Below are 5,633 nucleotides of genomic sequence, written 5' to 3'. Positions count from 1 at the left end.
GTTGTGAAGGATTTGAATGTGGCTGGCCTATACAGACATATTTTTATAAGACTAGATAAGACTAGTATTGGAGATCAGAATTATAACTTTATTTATTGCCATAATGAAGAATATTTTAGATTTTAAGTACCAGTCCATATAAAATTTAGACACTGCCTGTGGTACAGGTGATTCATGATGTAGAACAATCCACCAAACATTAAAAGTTTTTTTTTTGTCTTCAGATGCTATATTTTTAGTTAACGTTAGTCTTTTCTGTATTCAGATCTGCACTTTGGAGAAAAATCATACATTCATCTCCCACTAAAATCTGCTAAATCAAAGCAAATCAAGAACGATAACTTTTACAAAGTGCTAATTTCATGTACAATCTTTATAAATTTGATCTCAAAAAAAGCAACATCCAAATGAAAAACCAAGACTGATTTTGTGGTCTATAACTGATTGTGAATAGGAAATAAAGAGTAAATTTGGTGGGTTTTTGACATGCATGTGTCACCTTCTGTCTGATTTTTATAAAGACTACCACTTAAAATAATCATTACTAAAATTGGTAAACATGTTGAATATGCAAAATGAAGCTTTGTATAATCATGGGATACAATGTTATGGTACAGTATATACAGTGTAGTTCACTTTCATAATTGTGAACTAAACAGTGTACATGTATAATATGTTTTCATAATGAAAAAAGTTAAGTACCATTCTGTGTAAGAATCTGGCAATGGGTGGCACATCATATTTCTCAATTTGGTCTTTTTTTGCCTCAAATATATTCAAATACATCTAGAAAATATCCAAAAACCTAAACCAAAAATTCATTGTGATGCATCATTGATGTTTATATTTTTTGACTGCTTATATAAGGAAAAAGTGCAGGAAAATTTTTCCACCATTTTTCTAGAGTGCATTTCAACTAAATTTGACCTATCAATATTTTAAAAAGGCAAACTTTACAAACACTTTGACAGTAATTTAATGGGGTTATGAACTATAATTACTTGGATAATGAAATAAAATCTCTGTATTTTTTTTGTTCATGTGCAACACCTTATACACATTTTGCCTGATTCTTAGATGGAGAAGTACTTAACTATTGCAAAATATCAGCTCAAGTGAAAGGTATTTACTTTCAACATCATGGGCTATAGAAAGTTCGTTATGATCTTGAAATGTTTAGGTAAGGCAAGTTGATTGTTGCGAAATTTGAGTTTCTATATAATTTTCTCTATAATTTCTTTGAAGTATTTGACTGCTTGACATTCAGCATCCACCATGGCTGAAATTTTAGCTATAGTTCTCCTTTGGTGTTATCATTTAATACAGGAAAACAATATTTACAATATTACTCTTGACCAATCATAATTTTAATGAAAATGTGATACAATCGCACAACAACTAACCATATTGGTGAAGTTTATATCACGTCATTCATGATATGGTATTATTATCTAGCTGTCCCAGAAGTAGATAAAACTACCAATTCATAGAGAAATTTTATATTGTTTTTTGTTTTGGGTCTTTGAATGGCCCAAATTTTTCTTGGACTTTTTTTTTTGCTTAGCTCTTGCAGTCACTTGTCTACTATTTTTTGTTTTGGTAATCTTGCACTGGGTTGCCAAAACAGCAGGTATGTAAATTAAAGCACAATTTTTCTTGGAGGACTGAAGATTGGGGTTGTTTTCTTGTGTTGGGGGCTCAGGGATAATTACCATCTACCATTACTAACATAGATGCCAACCTTTATAATTTGTCTAATTTTTTATGAATATCGGGTAAAATATAGGGTCTTGTGGTGGACAGTCTATTATCTACAGATTTCCAATAATTTCCAGACTGAGTTGTTCCCAATTTTGAAAATTTATTCTGATTGTTTAGCTGCAATGCAGAGACTATTGAATTAAGAGCAATGAAGATTCAGATCTTGCAGTGGGTTTTCTTGAATGTTATCGATATATCGATTAAGATAAATCTTATTGTTCCAGAATAATGTAGTTTTATTATGGTTGATGACAAGAGTACCAAATTACAGACAACTCCATTCTTTTTACTGATTATATATGCACTAAATATTTTCAAAATAATTACTAAAGCTTATTGTATAAAACCAATGTAACATCTTTGAAATGAATAACAGTAAAACGTAGTCAGAGTTCAGGACCTTTAACATTTGACTTTAATAGTTGGACATGTTGTCAACATCATGCAGATAAAGCCTTGTTGGCAGATGAGCGTGTTCCTTTGCCCTGTATGGTGTAATTTGTGTAGATGAAGCTATTCAGGGAATGGATTATGTCTGATAGCTGTGTTGTATATGACTGTTGTAATGTATGTTATATCATTCAAATAACCAGAAAAATCATATGCCAAATAAACTACAATCATCTCCCTTTCTGTCAAGTGAAGTTTTGTTGTGATAATTCTGTATATTGTGAATGTTATATTAGAGAATTTGTTTTATATATTTATAATGCAAAACATGTCAACACTGATAATAACTTTCTCAATACCAATGCCACTAATTATTTCGATAAAGGAAAGTGTCACTAGGGCTCTGTGTTAAGATCAATTAAGTACCAGTCTTTGTAAGAATCATGCGGATTCTATTAAATGTGATACACCCCAAAAAAGGCTACATGTTTTTATTTCTGTTATCAAGTTGCTTTTCAGGTCTATATGATGAAATGTATAATTATTCATTCCTATCTGTCAACTCTTGGGAGATAATCCACATTGAAATCCAACAGTTTCTATTGTATTTTAATGTCATTTACAGAGTTATCTCCCTTCATTTTGAATTCTGCAGTACATTCTATATCAATTTTATCTGCCAAGAACATGGGTTATATGAAAAACCACATTTTAATTTCAGTTAAATATAACATTTTAAACAATATATCAAAATAAAAATATGTAGGCTTTCCAACCATGAATCACATTTTGGAGTTGGACTTCAACTTCAGTACTGATAAACAATAGCTTGGCTACAAATTGAGTATGGCTTTGAATCCCCCAAGAATTCCAAAACAAATTCAGAAAGTTTTGTTTTTATTAAAAAAGACCTACTTGTGATTATGTAATTTTATCATTCATAATAATGGGACTTTGAATGTACAAAATGTATCTCAGTGATTGTTATAGAACTGAACATGATCTTCTGTTAGGATTTTAAAAACTGATATTTTTCTGTTTATTAGTGACATCTTTGTTAATTTGATAGTAAATTGCCAATATATTTTATTTTTATGGAAGTTAACCAAAATAAAGTAAATGTGGCACTAAGATCAATATCGAAAGTAATTAATTTGCCTATAATTCAGATTCAGGCTTTTCATGATGCCGTAACACAGATAAAGACATGTAAATTAGTAATTCTATCAGTGCTTGGTTTTTCTACTCAAATTGTCCTTTAGCTCATAAAAAAAAACACACAAAAAAAAAAAAAAACATTACTTAAAAATTCCATTAATGCTTGACTGATCAACTCAAACTGTCTCTTTTTTTTTTAATTCATAGTTTTTACTAACAAAGACGATAGTTACATTAAAAATGATTATATCACAAGTTGTTGAAATTAATATGACCTGTTTCTAATGAGCACAAATTAGGTTCCAGATATCTGTGACTGGTACCGTTAGTTTGAAAGAGTAACCAATATTGTTAAAAATGTCCTTTTAAAAATAGCTGTGGAATATAGTTGACAGGAACACACATGTCCAATCTTTACAGTGGTAACATCTGATGCAAATAATTATGACTATTTATTGCCTATTAAGGTAAAAAACAAAACCTACATATAAAGTGTATAAATTATGCAATGTTAGTGTTGGGAATATGTTGAGAAAATGTTGTTTTAATTGTGAAGACTGTTTTATTAACTAGAATGTGTTTGTATATTGTTACTTTAACGAATAATAAACAGCTCTAATTAACTTTATTTCTTGTTGGATGCCTTACTGTTTTGGGTCTGTGTTAACTTCTACATCCATCGTAGACAGTTCAGGACCCTTTAATTTTGCTGGAGGAAGGGTAGTATGGTATTATGGTAAGGCTTTCTTGGGAATTAATTATCTGGCCGGGATTTATAATGCAGAATTTTAAATAATTATTCTGTCTTGCATTCTATTTAATCTGTATGTCCAGCAGGAGTCTGGAAATATACATTCCAAATTAAAAAGAAAAAAAATTGGGCTCTGTCCTTCCAGAATTCAAACGTTGTTCCCTTGATACAAGAAATGCATCTGTTATATTTTGTCTAATGCTTTGGTGTTTTTTGCTGAAATTTTTTTTGTAGTTACATCATCATTAATTAGCAGAAGAGTCATGCAATAGAAGAAAAGAATGTACATGATCTATCATCATTTTGCCAATAGCAATTTGCTCAGGACTAAGGTACATAAAGTAAAAACTGACCTGGGCTGGTGATTCAGTAAAACTTTGTTAGACTACATCTACATATATTCCGTTATACATGTTCAATTGTATAAGATACAAACTTGCAGTCCTTGAACCGATCCGTGCAACGACTTGACGGATCGATAACCGGTGACAAATCTGATTGCAGTTTTGTTATGTATAATGACGAATGATCTGTTTAAAGTAAAAGAAATGTGAAATAACTGCATAAATTGATGTTTAAATCTATTGCGTTATTTAAATATGTGTAAAGTTAACATAGAAAACAACTGTAAAATGCAATATACAGTGGCCACTGTATGGTCATGTGATACCATCTCCAGATTAATGGACTGGTTTGACGGATCGATGAGTGATCGATGACCGATTGCAATTTTTTTTTGCACAGATTGGTTCAGGTACTGTAACCTTTGACCCTGCTTGGTCAATCTATTGCCTTCTCAGGAAAACTATAGCCCACTGACAGCAGATCTCCAGCTGACAATTAAAGGTTGAGGGTAATTCTACAGATAACATATGTTTGTAGGGATTTGACTTTGGCCATTGTTAATTAATTCTGAGTCAAAAATATACAATGAAACCTGTCTAAACCAGACCCTGATTAATCCAGTATTCTATCTAAACCAGACCCTGAATAGTCCAATAACCTGTCTAAACCAGACCCTAAATAGTCCAAAACCCTGTCTAAACCAGACCCTGATTAACCCAACAACCTATCTAAACCAGACCCTGAATAACCCAATAACCTGTCTAAACCAGACCCTGATTATTCCAATAACCTGTCTAAACCAGACCCTGAATAGTCCAATAACCTGTCTAAACCAGGCCTTGAATAATCCAATAACCTGTCTAAACCAGACCCTAAATAATCCAATAACCTGTCTAAACCAGACCCTGAATAGTCCAATAACCTGTCTAAACCAGGCCTTGAATAATCCAATAACATGTCTAAACCAGACCCTAAATAACCCAATAACCTGTTTAAACCAGACCCTGATTAATCCAATAACCTGTCTAAAGCAGGCCCTGAATAATCCAATAACCTGTCTAAACCAAACCCTGATTAATTCAATAACCTGTCTAAAATAGGCCCTGAATAATCCAATAACCTGTCTAAACCAGACCCTAAATAATCAAATAACCTGTCTAAACCAGACCCTAAATAATCCAATAACATGTCTAAACCAGACCCTGAATAATCCAATGACCTGTCTAAA

This window comes from Perna viridis, chromosome 10 (genome assembly GCF_037379345.1).
Source record: "Perna viridis isolate PV_CMFRI_1.1 ecotype Kerala chromosome 10, ASM3737934v1, whole genome shotgun sequence".
Taxonomy (NCBI): domain Eukaryota; kingdom Metazoa; phylum Mollusca; class Bivalvia; order Mytilida; family Mytilidae; genus Perna; species Perna viridis.
The sequence above is the reverse complement of the archived record's forward strand: the minus strand, read 5'-3'. Positions refer to the sequence as shown.